The sequence below is a fragment of the Neovison vison genome, chromosome 5 (genome assembly GCF_020171115.1).
Source record: "Neovison vison isolate M4711 chromosome 5, ASM_NN_V1, whole genome shotgun sequence".
Classification (NCBI taxonomy): domain Eukaryota; kingdom Metazoa; phylum Chordata; class Mammalia; order Carnivora; family Mustelidae; genus Neogale; species Neogale vison.
Genome location: NC_058095.1, coordinates 29211616 through 29229763, shown reverse-complemented (window position 1 = coordinate 29229763; position 18148 = coordinate 29211616). Strand labels below are relative to the sequence as shown.

The 18148-nt window shown below is 48.8% G+C and overlaps 1 long non-coding RNA gene across 1 annotated transcript; it reads left to right on the top strand.

Annotated features, from left to right (window-relative positions):
• The first annotated feature begins 1319 nt into the window (after window positions 1-1319).
• LOC122907663 lies at window positions 1320-4931 on the top strand. Its single transcript, XR_006384739.1, has 2 exons — window positions 1320-1560; window positions 4744-4931. It is a non-coding gene; the product is annotated as an uncharacterized LOC122907663 (long non-coding RNA).
• Window positions 4932-18148: the final 13217 nt, after the last annotated feature.

Here is an 18148-nt window from a genome sequence, read left to right as displayed (position 1 = left end):
ATACTGCCCTGTAGGTGAATCTCCCTGGATATCTCCCTTAAAATTCTGAGCACTCACTGTGGTCTGGTGCCCATTCCTGACCCTTCTGGGTGGCTGAGGATAAGATATGCTGATTGGGGGCACCTGGGTGGCTCAGTGGGCTAAAGCCTCTGCCTTTGGCTCAGGTCATGATCCCAGGGTTCTGGGATCGAGCCCCACATCGGGCTCTCTGCTAGGCAGGGAGCCCACTTTCCCCTCACTCTCTCTGACTGCCTCTCTGCCTACTTGTGATCTCCATCTGTCAAATAAATAAATAAAATCTTAAAAAAAAAAAGATATGCTGATTGGCCTACACCAATGAAGATCCACCCCTGGAGCTGGGAATGGGGGCCGCACACCCCCAACCACGTGGAATGTGGAGAAGGGGTGATAGATTCCCCAAGAAAGAATAGGGATGCTGTTGGCTAAGGAAAGGTAAATGAATGCTGGAGAAGCAAGCAACGAAAGGTCATCTCTGCATTCTATCCCTGTCCCAGCTACATGGCTGAAAGCACCAACCGGAGCCAACTGCCTGGGTTGGAATCCTGACCCCAGGCTCATGTATCGCGTGACCTTGGGCAAGTTACTTAAGTTCTCTGTGCCTCAGTTTCCGCCTCTTTAAAGTGAGGGTAATGCTGGTTGGTATCTGTCTCATAGGAGCATGGTGAGAATGATAGAAGTTAGTATTTATAAAGCAGTTGGAATAGTGACTGGCACTTAGCAAGCATTTCTAACCATTTGACAAATAAATGTGGTCAGAACTAGTGCATGATGGTGCACACAGCAGGTGGCCCAATAAATGCTTGTAGAATGAATGGAGTAAGCGACAAAGCTGGCAGGAAGTCCCACTGCTTTCTAGATTTTTCTCTCCCAACACCTTCATCTTTTAGGGTTGGCCCTCCTGCTCCGGAGTCCGTCGTTCAGAAACTGTTTTCCCAGGAAAGTGGCAGCTGGGCAGAGATGGGTGTCCCCCTTTCCCCGTGTTCCATGATTAAGATGGCACTGCCCCAGAAGGCATCATTAGAGCAGCAGCCTTTCCTATAAATTGACAAGAAATCTGTAGGGAGGATCCCGGGGGCCCATCAGGGCACTTCTGGAATAAATGATCTACATGTGTCACGATCATCTGTATGACGATTCAGGGTTGGTTTCTCCCCAGCCTGTGACTTTTCACGCTTCTCAAGCTGTATAAAAATGAACTGTAATCAGGCTGATCTATAGATAGACAGTTCCTGTTTCTGAGCCTGCTGAATGAGGGTGGGTGTGTTTATACATTTGCATAAAGCTGATGGATGTAGAGGGCTCTGGTGTTTTGTGTTGCTTTTTTAAAGAGGGGATGGGGTATTCTCCCAGAAGTGGAGCCAGAGAAGGAGAGGTGGAAATAGGGGTGGAGAAAATTGGGAGAGAGGACAGCTTTTCCAAATGATGAGGAAAGGGAGAATAAACACAACATAAAGTTTATCAGTGGTTTGTCTGCAAGGAAAGAAGGAGCTGGTCGAACAAAGAAACTGACCAACAGGTGAATGTGAGGGACAGAGGAAGGTGGGTATGATCTCATTTTTTCCTGTCTGCCTCTTTCCTGCCCTTTTCCTGTATATGCATTAGGGTAAGATGGAATCGGCTCTGTTTTCTATGTACAGGGATATTTAGATATGCAAATGAGCACAGCTTGTTAATGAGCCAAGGGTGATTACACTGCGGGGAGCTGCCAGCCCCGCTGAACAATAGGTAAAGGGATACCAGGTGTCTGCGAGGGGGAAATGGATTATTCTGAACACCCTCCCCGCCCCTGCCTCAATGTCACAGACACGTCTGCCAGATCAAAGCGGTGGGTCAGTGTCTTCCTTTTGTTCATTCTAGCTCCCAGATTCTAAATCTAATAAGGTAAGACAAGAAGAAGTGGAAGACCAGGTAAGACTTGGGGTCTAATCGGGAACTGACCCAGAGGCTGCTGAACTTGACTTGCAAGCAAGAAGCGTGGACGGGCGGCCAATGAAGCACGAGGCTTCCTCAGCCAGGGAGAACCGCCTGCCAGGTATGCGGCAGAAAAGCGGCAGAAGTCTGCCCCCATGGAGTGGGCAGGTCCCTCGGTGCTGCTTCGGGCAGCATTTGGCTCGAAGATAGTGATTGGGAATCCACATGCTTTTCAGAAGTCAGGGCAAAGTTTTGCAGTGGGAAACAGAAAAAAAAAAAAAAAAAAGAGTCTGCTTTGGATTTCTGGGGCGAGAGGCTCAGCATTATTGAAAAGGGCATGGACTTTGTAATGATACAGACATGGGTTTGTTGAGCCCGATCCATTGGCTCTGTTTTATCCATGGACCATGGCTAACTGGATGCACAGCTAACCCTCCCCTGTTGATAATATGTGCCCTGTTCCATACTATTGTCCTGAAACTGCTGGCAGATTGCCTAGCACAAGAGGCAATTCCAGAAGAATCTTGTGCTCACTCACGTAGATGCCCAGCCTGGACAGCCTGGTCAGGAGGAGTGTTCTAAGCCCTGCCCACTCAAGCAGGATCTGCAATGCACTCTCTGAGTTCTGAGTTCGGAGAGCAGCAGAACAGGACACCACCATTTCCTGTCAGTTTCTCAATCTCCATGATACCCAGATAAAAAGCAGGGGCTTTTATTTTTTTTCCCCCCAAAGGTGAGTTGTCTCTGCTTGGACTCTTTCTTTCTTTCTTTTGTTTTTTTAAAGTAGGCTCCACCCATGTGTAGCCCAACATGGGGCTTGAACTCACAACCCTGATATCAAGACCTTAGCTGAGATCAAGAGTCAGACACTTAACTGACCAAGCCACCCAGACACCCCTCTGCTGGAACTTTTATAGACCCCCATGAGAGGCTTGAAACTATCTTGCAACAGCAGAAGTCTTTGTTAGGTCCCCTCAAATCTCCATCTGCCACGTGCCTGGATTGCTGCAGGACAAGGACATATCCCTAACCTTCTGTTAAGGACAGCGACTCGGCACCTTCTCACAACAGCATTACTCAACCCTGTCTATAAATATGGATGCTATGCTAACAAGACTTATTGCTAATTTAATGGCAGTGGGGGCTTGCGTGCTGCACACATACACAGAGAATGGTATTGAAAACGGGAAAGATAATGAGAGTTTAATAAATGGTAATTTGCTCCTTGCTGCTGTGTATGTCAGGGGTTGGGGAGCGATGAAATAGAGCGGGGCCTTCCAGAAAATGAAATTTAGATGGTGGGTCTACCAATGAGGCTTCATTTTGATTCTAATATTGCCCAGGACTGAAGTTCATTCTCATTTACCTACGAGAGATCCTCTTCCCTGAAAATGACCGCCCCCTGCCCCCCGCAGTGGAACATGAGTCAGAGAAAACAACTAGATCAGAGGGGACCAAATTTTAACTAGAAGTCATAGAATGCAGAGGTCAGGGCTCCAGAGACAAAGTGAAGCTGGGAATTAAAACAATTATCTGGATTGTTCAGGAGGGGGGAAAATTATCATTTTTGCTTGAATAAGTGTCTGAACTATCCGAATAATTGTTCCCACCCTCTTTTTGATCTAGTGGCGAAGACCTGGCCAATAGACCCAGTAGCAAAGAATGAAAGTTGTGGGTAGCAAAGAGAGAGAGGACACGAAGGCTGGTTAAGCCTGAAGCCCCCTGGCTCCCCAGAGGGTGGTGGGCAGAGGCCGGCCCAGTCAGGAGCTGGGGTGGGAGGTCCCTTGGAGTAGGTGGCAAGAAAGTAAACAAAGCTAAAACCAGGGCCCAACAAACCAGAAATGCAGCCTGCAGGGGACTGGATTTGGTGTGGGAAGTCAAGAAGCTAGAAGATCAAACAAAACAGAGCCAGAAGCTGGGTGTGTGAGTGTGTGTGTGTGTGCGCACGCGTGTGCGCATGTGCACACACACGTTTAGGAAGGGTGAAACTGTCTACACCAGAGGTTCCCAAACCGGACTGCACATCACATGCCCCTACAAGCTTCTCAATACAGATTCTTGGGGTCCTCTGGTAGACCAGAAGTGGAATTTGGCGGGGCAGGGGTGCACTGCTGGTGTGCAAGTGGAAAGTATGATGTCATTCAATGGACCTTGGAAGTCTCCCCTTTTCAAAGACAGCTACTCTACTTAAATGCCCAGTAATCCATCCCTTGAGATTCATTCATTGCCTCCTTGTGTGTTCATTTGTCAAACACAAATTTCCTTTGGAAGGCAACCCAAGTTTCCAAGCCTGCCATGGTAATTAAGAAGAGCTAATTCTTGGGGTTCCTGGGTGGCTCAGTGGGTTAAAGCCTCTGCCTTCGGCTCAGGTCATGATCCCAGGGTCCTGGGATTGAGCCCCGCATCAGGCTTCCTGCTCAGCGGGGAGCCTGTTTCCTCCTCTCTCTGCCTGCCTCTCTGCCTACTTACGATCTCTATCAAATTTAAAAAAAAAAAAAATCTTAAAAAAAAAAAAGAATAGCTAATTGCAGTGGATTTCAAATTCCACAAATCATTTTCTCCTTTCAAGAGATGGAACTTAATCTCCCTCTCCTCGAGTATTGGCTAGACTTAGTGACTCACTTCTAACAGAATAGAACAGAGGTGATGGTGTGTAACTTCCAAGATCAGGTCATAAAGGGGATGGTAACTTCTCTCTTGTTCTCCCTTCTGGATTGTTCATGGGGGGAAGCCAGCTGCCATGTAATGAGGACTCTCAAGCAGCCTATGAAGGTGTCCATGTGGTGAGGAACTATGTCTTTCTACCAACAGCCATGAGAAGAAGCCATTTTGGAAGTAGATCTCCAGCCCCAGTCAAGCTTCCAGATGACCAGTCAAGCCCCAACTGACATCCAATGGCAACCACATGAGGGACCTTGAACCAAAACAAATTCCGGGGAGCCACTCCTGATACCTAACCCTCAGGAACCGAGTTACCTAATAAATATTTGTTGTCTTAAGTGGCTAAATTTGGGGGTAGTTTGTTGCTCAGCAATAAAGAATACACCAATCATAGCTGAGATTTACTGAACATCTATAGACATTCACATATGTTAACCTATTTAAACCTCATTGCACTCCTATGACATAGTTACTATTATCAGCATTTTTAAGATGAAGAAACTAGGGGCACCTGGGTGGCTCAGTGGGTTAAACCTCTGCCTTCAGCTCAGGTCATGATCCCAAGGTCCTGGGATGGAGCCCTGCATCGGGCTCTCTGCTCAACGGGGAACCTGCTTCCTCCTCTCTCTCTCTGCCTGCCTCTCTGCCTACTTGTGATCTCTCTCTCTGTCAAATAAATAAATAAAATCTTTTAAAAAAAAGATGAGGAAACTAAAATTTTCAAAGTTAAACGCGGTGGATACTGGTTAGACCCTTTCCTAGGTAGGTGTCACCACTCCCCAAGTGCTGAAAGTGTTGGCTTCTAGGGACTCCTAGGTGGCACAGTTGGTTAAGTGCCCAACTCTTGGTTTTGGCTCAGGTTGTGATCTCAGGGTTGTGGGATCGAGCCCTGCATCAGGGTCCACACTCGGCATGGAGTCTGCTTGAGATTCTCTCTCCTTTTCTTTCTGCCCCTCCTCCCCTAAAATAAATAAAATAAATCTTTTTTTTTTTTTAAATGTTGGCTTCTAATGACTCACAGCCTCCTCCCTCCCCAGAGAAATGTTCTTGGCCGAATGGGTATGATGTCACCTGGCCTTTTTCCCTATCGTGATGGCCATCAGCCAATGACTAACAGTGATGGGCTGGGACTCTACAAGGTGGGACTAAACTCCATGTCACAATTTCTTGTCCAGAGCTACCTGTGGGGTCAGTTGCAAAACTCTAGCTGGGATTGGATCCTTGCTCAGATCCATCAGCCACCCCTCACCTGCCTCCCACATCCCATTTTTTCCCAAGAGCACTCTCTCAATAAATCAAATGTGCTGAAATCCTGTCCCAGGCTCTGCCTTGAGGGAACCCAACCTAAGTAATTTGCCCAACGTTAGCCAGCCTGGATTTGTACCCAGCCTGGCTGACTCCAGGATCCATACTCTGATTAGAGAAACTAATATCAGTAGATACTGAACCTCTAGTCTACCATCAGACAGGTGGAATCTGGCTTAGTTTGGATTTTCAGAAGTGCTAGTCCTGCCTACACATGTCACAGATAACACCACATAAAAGCCAGCCCCTCACCCCAGCTCCATGGTCTTCATCTCTTAGCACACCCTGTCCTCCGCCCTTAACAATCTGATCCTCATCCTTGCCACAAGTTTTAGCCTCCTCCCTTGGAAAGAATTTAAACTTTCATCCCTGTAAGTGGTTGAATTGTGTCCCCCACAAAAAGATATGTCCCAGTCCTCACCCCAGGCCCCTGTGAATGTGACCTTACTTAGAAATAGAGTCTTTGCAAATGTTTTTAAGGTAAGAATCTCAAGATAAGATCATCCTGGATTTAGGGTGGGCCCTAAGTCCCAAAACTGGTGTCCTTATAAGAGAAAGGGTAGAATGGAAACAGAGAGACCCAGGGGGAGAGCCTGTGAGGACAGGCAGAGACTAGAGTGGAACCAGACCCGCAGGAGCTCAGAGAGAAGCAAGGAACGGATTCTCCTTTAAAACATCCAGAAGGAATCACCCCGGTGGATAGGTTGGTTCCAGTCTTCCGGCCTCCAGAACTATGAGAGTAAGTTCCTGTTGTTTTAAGCACCCCCATGCCCTGGGTTGTGTCCAGTTGTCATGGCAGCCACGGGAAGCCTCTTGGTTTACTAAGCACACGTTTATCTCACTTGGGTCTAACCACAACCTTGTGATGTTTCTTAGGTAGGACAATGTTATTATTATTCCCTTTTTCCTTTCTTCTTCTTCTTTTTTTTAACAGCTCAGGAAAAGGGCCCAGGAAATTTATGTGATTTGTCCAAGGTCCCCCCAAGAGGATGGCATAGAGCCTGGAATTTGGATCTCTGGATTCCGAATTCTGACCTCTTTAATCCTCAAGAGGAGACTGGCAGGAATATGACAAGGACACTACTAAAGTCGGCCTGTTCACTGTCTACAATCCCTCAGTTGACAATGTCGATACTGATTGGGGCAGGCAGGGAGGTGGGATCAAGCTTACCACCCTTCTGCTTGGCACAGAATTGCAAGAGACCTTTGAGAGCATCTAATATTTTCCATCAACTGCAGCAGCAAAGCCTAACTTAAACATTGAAGTGACCCCTTCAGATCCTTAATGATGCTGTAAACACAATCCTGGTGTGATTTATACAACTATTAAAATAAACATTACTACCCTCAGCGTATGTTTACTTGCATAAAACAGGCACAAACTTACCTGAAATGTGCAAAACACGAAGCATGATGATAAAGGCAGGGAAAGGGGCTGCACGCAAAGGAACAGGGTGTTTGCATGTCTTAAGGGTGTCTTCTTTTTTTTTTTTAAGATTTTATTTATTTATTTGACAGAGATCACAAGTAGGCAGAAAGGCAGGCAGATAGAGAGGGGAGGGGTAAGCATGTTCCCCGCCGAGCAGAGAGCCCGATGCGGGCCTCCATCCCAGGACCCTGGGATCATGACCTGAGCTGAAGGCAGAGGCTTTAACCCACTGAGCCACCCAGGTGCCCCAGGGCGTATTCTTCTAAGGAGAGGTGGTCTTTCAGCCTTGAAGCCCTTGCCTCGCTTCTCAGTTTGGAGAAATGCCTCCATGGCCTGATGCCCAGCTGCCACTCCATCCATGAATTTCAAATTATGCACGGAGAAGCACTTTTTAAAATGCTCTCCCCGACCTTTCCGCATGGTTCAGCTCACATGGAAAGCCTCACTTGGGTCTTTACCATTTCTCATGTCACAGAGATATCTGTAGGGCCTGGGACCGCGGGAGGTTAGGGAGCAAAAGAGGGGCAGGATCAGATTTGTTAATCACATCTTGAGGCATGAGCTTTGGGGGCTCTATTGAAAGGAGGCATGAACCCAGGGCCTGAATTTAATTCATCTTCAACATTACAGTTCTTTGATCTGCTACGTTTGTTCATTATGTGAGACAGGACATTTGAGAAGAAATTAACTAGGTTCTAGCCAATGCCAGGGGTCTGGGGACTCAATGAAGGAGCAATGGGAAAGAGTTTTCTCTTGTCCCCATCTTGTTCACTGTGACAACACCTGGCACACAGAGCAGGCTGGAAATTAGTGCAGAAGGAAGGGAGACAGAAAGGAAAGAAGGGAGGTCAGAGGAGGAGAAGAAATTCTAAATAATCTAGGGCACGCAGAGACCCAGCTTCAAGCCCCAGTTCCACTACTTACTGGCTACCTGACTTTAGGAAAAATTTCTTCATTTCTCTGAATCTCTATTTCCTCCTTTTGAACTGAGGATGACAGTACCTTCCTATCATGAGTCTTACACAATAGCTCTCATATAAAAATATCTAGAACAGGGCCTGGCACGGATTAGGTGCTCTATTCTATAAATGTTTGGTAAATGAAAGAAAGGAAGGAAGATGGAGTGAAGGAAGAAAAGAGAGAGGAGGTGGGGGAGGAAGAGAAGGAGGAAAAGAGGGAAGGAGGTAAAGCTAGAAGGAAGGGAAGAAGAAAGACAGTCCAGTTGTTTCCCTGTGGATAAATGGCCCTGGAGCATGGGGGCATCGGTCTGGCACAAAGAGCCAAGTCAATCACATCCCCGGGAGTGTCAGTGGAGTGCTGCCCGCCTTGTTATTTATGTGCCAGATTTCCATCATTTACCATGCATACTTCGGGGATTCATTGCTGGGGAATTGCAGCCTGTAATGTGCCAGCTAGTCAGACAACAACAGATAAGAGGAGCTAAGGCTGTAATTCCTATCTCATCGACAGCCCCTCAACAAAAAGAGGAAGAACGGTTCAACCAGAAGCTTCCATTCAAAGTCAGTAACAGTAGGTTGCAAGGGAAGCCATGGGTGCAGGGCAAGCAAGAAGTGGGCAGGAGGAAGGTGGGGAACCAGCCCCAGCTCTTTGTACCAGCCATGAAACAGAGGGTCCAGTCAACCTGAGCACCATGAGCCTGCTTGGATTTTAGGCAAATGATTGAAATTTTCCAGGTTAGAGAGAAAAAAGTGTAAGAGCTTACTTCTTTCTCCTTTTCCGCTCAGTACCTTTGGAAGATCTACAGCTGTGGCACGTGGAACACAAAATGTTTCAGCTGCTGTAGAAAGGAGTCTGGTGGTTCCTGAAAAAGATCAACACGGAATTACTCGATGACCTCGCCATTCTGCTCCTGTTGGAAAGAGATTCTCAAACAACTATATGCACGCACACATGCATAGCCAAAGCAACTCACAATGAACGAGAGCCACCCAGGTGCCCCCCAATGTACTTATCTTAATAAGTGCACAAGATAAAGAAAATTCCAATCCCATGGTTGGGTATAAATGAAAGTTAGGTCTCCCTTCCACACCCGGCCTTCAGATTTGATGATTTCTAGAGACTTCTGTGTTCCTTTCAGAGATATTTGAAGCCTTTGCAAGTATATGTATATAATGGAAGCACACTATATACACTGTTCTGCAATGGAGAGGTTTTTTTTTTAAGATTTATAATTTATTTGAGAGAGAGAGTGCACGCATACATTATGGGGAGGGGCAGAGGGAGAGGGAGAGAAAAACCTAAGCAGGTTCTGTGCTCACATGGGGCTCAATTCCACAACCCTGAGGTCACGACCTGAACCAAAATCAAGAGTCTGACGCTTAACCAACTGGACCACCCAGGCACCGCTGTGGTGGAGAATGCTTTTAAATATAATTTCATGGGCCTTAATCCAGATCCAATCAGAATTTTTAAGGATGGGCCCAGGATCTGTTTTTACAAAGCTCCCCAGGGGCTGTGATTGTGCAGGTGTTTGGTAGGGATGGGGCTGGCCCAACCTGTGGCTTCCCTGCCACTCCTGGGTTCCCTGCTTTCATCTTGGTTGGCCTCCTGGGGTCTTCTTAGAGCTCACTGTGTGTATGGTCCCTGGCCCTCCATTCTGCTCCTTAAACATTCCTTGTGCTCACCAGCTCCCTCAGATCACCTTCTACCCCACCAGGGACTTGGCTCCCAGGGATCCCAACCCACTGTGGCTTGCTAGTCTCCCAACTACTCAAGGCCAACTGTGGCCCTGCCTGTTGGCTTCTCTCACGCCATTGTCCAGGGTCAACATCTTGGAGGCTGGCTCCCTAGAACCTGATGGAATTCTCCCTTTTACTCTGTTGCTACCCAATGTCTAAGACACCAACTCACAGAAGAATGATTGACAAATCAGAATATTAATGAGTTTCAAAAATGTCTACCATTCATTGAGCCCCTACTATGTGCCTGGCACTGGGTCGAGCATTTCTTACAATAGCTCCCTTAGGGTAGATCTCATTAAAACCCATTTTATAGGCAAGGAAGGAAACTGAAGCTTTAAGAGGTTAAGGAGCTGACAGGCAGGGGTACCTGGGTGGCTCAGTCAATTAAGTGTCTGCTTCTGCTCAGGTCATGATCTCAGGGTCCTGGGATCAAGCCCCACATTGGGCTCCCTGCTCAGCGGAGAGTCTGCTTCTCCCTCTCCCACTACACCCCCCTCCATCCCAGCTTGTGTTCTTTCTCACTTGCTCTCTCTCAAATAAATAAAGACAATCTTAAAAAAAAAAAAAAAAAAGCAAGCCGGGAGTGGGGAGGAGCTGGCAGGCTAAGAAGTAGGGAAGCCAGTCTAACCCTACAATCCATATTCTTTCCTCCACGTTGCTCAACGGTCCAAACCCTGGCTGTCACGATGAGAAGTAGACCTCAGGAACAGGAATAAATATGTCTGTATCCAGCACAGCCCTTCCTGCTGGTGAGCCCCTAGAAACTCAATTATAACCTGAAGATGGGAGTCAAGGAAACAGAGCATCTAAAAGTATTGTCCACAAAGCTATGGCCACAGTAACCTTGACCCACAACAAAACTCTCATCTCCGTGGAACTAAATATTGGCATCCCCCCATCGCTGTGAACCCTCCCTTTGCAGAATGTCAGGTAAACCCTGGCAGATTTCTGTCTTGTTTCTCTTCTATCAACGTACTGACCAGCCCGATCAGTGGGGAAAACAAGCTTTGGAGTCTGCGAACCCAGGTTCAAATGCCGGCTCTTCCATTTATTAGCCATGTGACTTCAGACTCAAGATGCCTCACTTCTGCTCTGCCCTCCAGGGTCTCCCCATAGCGAATCCTCCAGGATGTTCGCAGAGTGAATGTGTGTAAAGCTCACAGCCAGGGAGGTTAGGGGTGCTCCCCGCCCTCTTGCAGACACAGCGTTCCTCCAGGCTCTTTTCTTCTGCCACATTCCAGTCCCAAGGGCTGTCTCCAGTCATGTTTATGGGACTTGGGTAATTCTTAATCCTCTCTGTCCTGGCCCTCTCTCCCCTTTGCCCTCAATCCAAACAGGCATATGATCAGGTCCTGGCCCAGACACAGGGTAGATATAAAAAGGACATTGTATCTGAGACAGGGAGCTTGGAGCTCCTCGGGGGTGGATTTCTACCTCCCACAGCTCACTAATAAGGCTTGGGGTGTCACATGGGGACACGTGGCCCCCCCACCCCTACCCCCAGCCCAGATGGCCTCCCATCTCATTGCAGACTGGACAAGACCCCTGGGACAAAGCAGCTTCCACTGCCAGACTCCTGGTTAGCCTCATAGCAAGGCTTACCTGAAATGCGGGGTAGCATCTGAATTCATAAATGGAACCCTCTCGTATACCTAATCATTATCATTATTCCAAGGGATCCTTGGCCTTGGCTTATATTCACCAACCAGACTGTGTCTGCTTAAGATATGGGGCAGAACTAATCTGCTGAGTGTTTACAACATGCTAAGTGAATTATACATGAGTTATTTCATTTTGGCCTCAAAACAATCTTGAGGGTGGATACTGTTCCTATCCCCAGCTCACAGACAATAGCTAACATTTATATAACACTGTGTAGCAGGTCATTTGTTAGTACTGTAGGCTCATTAACTCATTCTATTATCACTGCAGTCCTATAGCATAGGTACTCCAGATGTCTCCCTTGACTGAGACTCAGAGAGGTTGAGCAAGTGGTCCAGGTCACACAGCCAGCAAATGACAGAATCTGGTTCGAGCCCGGGCAGTCTGGCTCCAGAGGCCCCCGGCACTCTGCTGCACACCCTCCCGGCTTTCTCAAAGCAGGTTCCACATGTAATTTCAGCAACCCACAGATACCATGACAAATCAATAGAGTTTGAGCCAGATGAGGCCTGGCTCAGCCATACAGGTTCCCGAGGCGCTGAAGGACAGACCACACTGATTGATTTCTCGGCTGAGTCTTTAAATGTCAGCATGTGCGTGACCACCTCAGACCTTGGGCACAGAAATAAAATGCAAAAGGAAAGGGCATTCTAATGCAGGGGATGAGAGGGAGGCTGGGCAACAGGAGAGCAATGGCCGGGGATACACATTGTGTGGGGGCTGGTGGGCATCCTGGGCCATGGGGAGGGGTCCCTTGTAGGCAGTGGGGGAATAGGAGTGGGGCGGTGGCGGGGGGCATTGGTGAGAACTGCACCCTTGACTTTGGGCTGCTGAGAAGCCATTTATAGCATGACACCCACCCATGAGAGCCGGGTCTTAACCTGATTTAGCTCCTCTATCCGTATTGATCGGTCACTGTTAGCAACTGCTCATTTAGACCAGCCTGGCTGCTGGAGCACAGCTCATCATCACAGATACAGTGTGGAAGAGCAAAGACAGCTCACCCTCCCTCCCACCCCTGGAACTCACCCAGACCCCCTCCTGTCACCAGGCCCCACTACAGGGCCCTCCCAGCCTGCCTGGTTCAATCATTCACCACTCTAGGAGCTGAGGGGACAGACCGACCCATGACAGGGATGGCCCCACCTACTCTCATGCAGCCAGCCTGGAAGGGGAGACTGGCAGGACAAGGAGAAAATAGATACATACCTAAGGTGAATTTCAGATGTGTTGTGTGCAATAAAGAAAATAAAATGAGGTGAGGCAAGAGAGAATGGTGTGGGGGTCGGAGGGGTGGGGAGAAGGCAGCCGGGGAAGGCGTCTCCAAGGAAGTGACATTTGAGCTGAATTCTGAATGCTGGGGAAAATGGACCATTCTGAAATCTAAGGAAAGAGTTCTAAAGGCAGAGGGAACTGCAGACGCAAAGGCCCTGTGGCAGGAGCAGACTCAGCCTTTTGGACCATGAGAAGATTAGTGTTGTGAATGGCAGAGAGGTAGGTGGTGAGAGGGCAAAAGGAGGGCGGGATCAGATGGGCCCCGGACCCCTGGTGCTCTGTCCCTATGGGATGGCAACCCAAGTTCATCACCAGGAGTCAACACCAATGGACCTCTTTCTCCTCTTCCCATCCATGTTCCTGGATACGACTTTGGGTTGACCTCTTGTGGTTGTAGTCTGCATCAAAGATTACAGAAAGGAGATGACTCTTGCCCAACCCTGCCTTAGAGGGACATCCAAAATGGGAGACTCAGAAAGGACCCTTGGGACCTCCCCCACCACTTACACATCCAGTTCTGCCCTAGGCTCTGTCTCCAGGCCTCTGCTCCTGCTGGCCCACCATTGGCAATTACCTTGCCCACGTTCCACTTAGGGAAATCCTTCTCATTTGCCTAGCATAAATGATCCTGACTCTGTGTAGCCTTTCATGACTCAAATCACATTTAATTGCTGGGCTGGGTTTGATTTTTTTTTTTAAATGTTGGGCTGGGATTTGTTTGAAGATCTATTTGATCTTTCATTTCCTTTTGTCTTACGTTATAGTTATCTGAATACCTGTCTCTTCCATCATACCGCAAGGTCTGTGGAAAGCAGGACATCAAATATCCTGGCTGCGATGCTCTAGGTGACACACTGAGACTTTCCAGACTTCTGCTTTCTCTGATTCCCGCAAACCAGGATTTAATATCAGAAATTTAGCAGGAAGTAATCCCAGGAAGTCCCAGAAGGCAAATGGAGGAGTGACACAGAGAAAGGCAGAACCCCAAAGAGGGTGCATTACCAAGAGATTTACCATATTGAACACCTGGAATTCAATTCTGCTGGGCCACCTGGGGAGACAAAGGAGAAAACAAGGGCACAACTTGGCTGAACATAGTGATCAGTACGGATAACTCAGTTCCACCCATGGAGATTTGGAAATAATTGGTCCAGGGTGTGACCTTGGCATCAAAGCCTTTTTTTTTTTTTTAATTCCCCAGGTTATCAAATACACAGCAAAGCTCAAGATCACAGGTGTAGTACACACCTGAGAGCTGAGTTGGGAGGTAAAAAACATGGAATGTTAGCCACCAACTAACTCTTCATTCACTGCTGATTGAAGAGCTACTTCCCAGCTTATTCCGTGAGTGGTCTTAGCATGCTCCCTTGGCCAGAAAAAAATAAAAATAAAAACGAAAACCCCAAACTCCCAGATGTTGGTAGTCAGCCGTCTTGGGGGCCTGAGGGTGAATGTGAGTAAGGTGTGGACAGCATTGCTACACCCTTCATCTCGAATATGAGGGCTTTTTTAAAATAGTGAATTTTTGAGAGGATTAGCGAATGTCTGTTTAGTGCCGGGCACACAAGAGGCCCTCAGTAAATGTTGGCATTATGATCTCTACCGCTGGTTATTGCCATATTCCCTTCTGCACCCGGCCTGGGGCTTTGCACAGTGACTGCCCAGTATCAGATAATTACTGATACTCTAAGACAGCTGCGCTGGAAACCTGAATCGATGGGGCTGCTGGGACGCATCTTTCAATTCTGCAGTTCCCGAGAATCTGAAAGAGCGTCTTCCCCTCCATGAGCTGATACCTTTAACCTTAGAGGCACACCGGACTCACCCGAGGACTTGAGGAAAAAATCCGCACGCCTGGGTCCCGCCCCCTGAGAGTTCTGATTTAATTGGTCTGGGGTGAGGCCTGGGCATTCCGGGTTTGTGACGGCTCCCCTGGAGACTTGCGTGGTGCAAACATGGTGCTTATTACCCAAGGGTGGGGGGGTGGAATCAGGTAGAGGGGAGTGGGGGATGAGCAGGGCTAGGATCGTGGTATAATTCTCCCCTCCATTCCATCCAGAGCCTGCCCCATCCTCTGTGTCCTGAGGCTTTCAGAGACTCCAATGTCTAGGAAAGAGGCGGGATTGGGACCCTGGTGGGCATGAGCCTGGCTGTTCCCCTCTCGAAGGGTGGGCACTCACCAAAGCAGGTAGCTTCTTGCTCAGGCTGATGTATGTCCTCCTGCCCCATCTGGCTAACATGGCCTCCAGCCCACCCTGCAGGCCCCCGCTGGATGTCCCACCTGCCGGGTGCTGAGTGAGGGGCAGAGGCACAGGGATGTCCCGGGCATCACCCACCCAGCTCCGGACAGGAGAAAAAGCAGAAAGGTCAGGGGACCTCGGTGGCAGTCCGTCTCTTTGCCATAGGGCACAAAGGATGGGAGGAAAGTACTTAAGGCGCGTTCTATAGAAACCCTTTGAGAGAGGTAGCGATTAAGACCTCTCTATTCAAAGGGCACCTGGGTGGCTCAGGCTGTTGAGCGACTGCCTTCCGCTCAGGTCATTATCTTGGGGTCCTGGGATTGAACCCTGCATGGGGCTTCCTGCTCAGTGGGGAACCTGCTTCTCCTTCCCCCTCTGCCCTTGCCCCTGCTTGTGCTCTCAAGCACATGCTCCTGGGGTCTCTCTCTCTCTCTCTCTCTCTCAAATGAATAAACTTTTTAAAAAAACTTAAAAAAAAAAATCTCTGTTCAAAAACAAAAAGGGCACCTGGCTGGATCAGTCGGGAGAGCATACGGCTTGGCCAGGGTTGTGAGTTCAAGCCCCACATTGGGCATGGAGCCAACCTAAACAAAACGAAAGGAATTGAAGTCTTCAGGGAGAAGGATGGGATAAACCAGTCTCAGGCCTTTACGATGCTCCTCCCAGGCAACGTACACACATCGTTCATAAGAGTAGTCACAGCTCACCCAAGCTGCGGGCCTGCTAGCTGTCAGGACTCTTAAGCGCTCATTTCATCCCCATTACTCCCACGATGAAGATGCTACTGTAACCCCATTCCACAAACAAGGAAACTGAGACTTGGCAAGGTGGAGTGACTCACGCAAGGTCACACAGGGGTGGTGCCGGGAGCACAGCCCAGGCTGCTGGGCCTCCTGCCTTAACCATGACATCCTCGGACTCCCATCACCTCCTTGCCTTCCCACAACCCAGTGAATGAGCTGTTGAATTGTTCTTATAATCAGAGACGGGAAAGAGCAAAGGAAGCCACGGTCACACTGTGGGGATGGTGCAGGCTCTGAGTCTAGTCCTGGCCTGCCCGGTTCGGAAACCCTTCCTGGTCCTTTGCCCCGGCCTGTTCCCATGGACCCGCCTTCCTTCCCTGCTCCATCCTGTTTGGACAATTCTAGGCTCTCTTAATCATCTCCTCGCCGAAGACCAGGCCTGTGCAGCAGACCCCGCCAGTTGCCTGCTTAGCCTCGTGGGGTCTCAGCCACAGCCAGGTCTCCTTCCCCACTCGAAGAGCTCCCACAGTCATCAGGTCAGGCCCACTCAGCCCAGAATGGACATCTCTAGCCCCACAAGAATGGTGCCAATGGGTAGGCCCTAGGGTGGCCTGATGTTCCTGCCAGGTGTCTTGCTTTGTCCCATTTCCATCGTATTTTTAACCAGGGCTGAGGAGACACTGGGAAAGATGTGTTTTGCCGGATTGAGCCCAGCCCAGCAGGTCTCAGGCACCCACTAGCTCCTCATACCCCACTGGGCAACCCACCTCTCCTCCTAGGCTTAGATCTCTGTTCCTTCGCAAAAGTTCAGGGAGACTGCTTTGCACGCCAGTAAAACACTGTTAGCAATCCAAGGGCTTGTAATGAACCAAATTATGCTGAATTAATTGGTTGTCATTAGTAGTGTCAGGGAGGGGGCTGGGAAGCAGCAGCCTGCACCAAGCCTGGGAAAGAGAGAGGAGGAGTCAGGACAGCCCACAATACAAAACGCGCCCGCTGCACAGCTTGGGCGGGAGAAGAATTCCTTACTGTCAGCTCTTGCCAAAATAGCCAAGGCGCACACTCGCCTCTGACAGCACCTCTCTTCTGAAACTGGACTCCCAGCCTGTGGCTTGGAACACTGGGCCTCCAGGTGCTTCTGTCCCTGTTCACAAGAGCCATGACACAGCCCTGATGATAAGAAAGGGGCCGTACCAGCCCCCACTGCCCTGGCGGGCCTCAGGATCATATTTCAAAGGAATCAGGAGACCCCATCTCTTGGCTGTACATCCTCCTTCCTGCCCTGATGGAACAGGCAAGTGAGGAGCCCCCAAGCTGGTAATCACGTCTAGTTAAGGGTTCGCAGGAAACAGAAAACAGAGGCTCAGAAGAGCGCATGTGATCTTGAGCTGGGGCAGAACAGCATTGATGTAGGGGCAGGAGCACCTGCCAGAGGGATTCAGGCGCAGAGGTCTTCTCCTGCCTCTGCTACTGACCAGCTGCGTGGCCCTGGACAAGGTCACTCCCTTCTCTGAGCCTCAGTGTCTTCAACTGAGGAGCGTGGAAATGAAGAACTAATGTTAATCTGTGGGTCTCAGACACTGGGAGAAGGCATTCCTGCAGCCATCACGAAGATTTAGAAATCTTTGTATGTGTCCTACACACACATGTCGGTGCGTGGGGAAAAGGATAGTCTCACACTCACATGTACTATTGTTTTTCTTTTTTTTTTTAAAGATTTTTATTTATTTGAGAGAAACAGTTTGAGACAGTGTGAGCAGAGGGAGAGGCAGATGGAGAGGCAGACTTCCCGCTGAGCAGGGACCCTGATGTGGGGCTCAATTCCAGGACCCTGGGATCATGACCTGAGCGGAAGGCGGACACATAACCGACTGAACCATCCCCGTGCCCCTGATTCTACGTTTTCTAATATCAGGAGTTTAAAATCAACCTGGTAATTCTTTTTTCTATAATGAAGATAAACGAAAGTTTACCTTCAATTTTTTTTCTTTTCATAGGGTGGGAATGTGGAGGGAGAGCCTACAGGAGGAGTTAGCACAAAAGCCAGAGTAGTGGTTTCCTCTGCAGGCCTGGAAAGGGCCCAGAGGAACCTCGTGGGCAGCAGGAATTGTTCTGTATCTTGATCTGCCAGTAGTTACATGGGACGCATGTGAAAATCACTGAGCTGTTCAACCATGAGTTATGCACTTTGCCGTATGT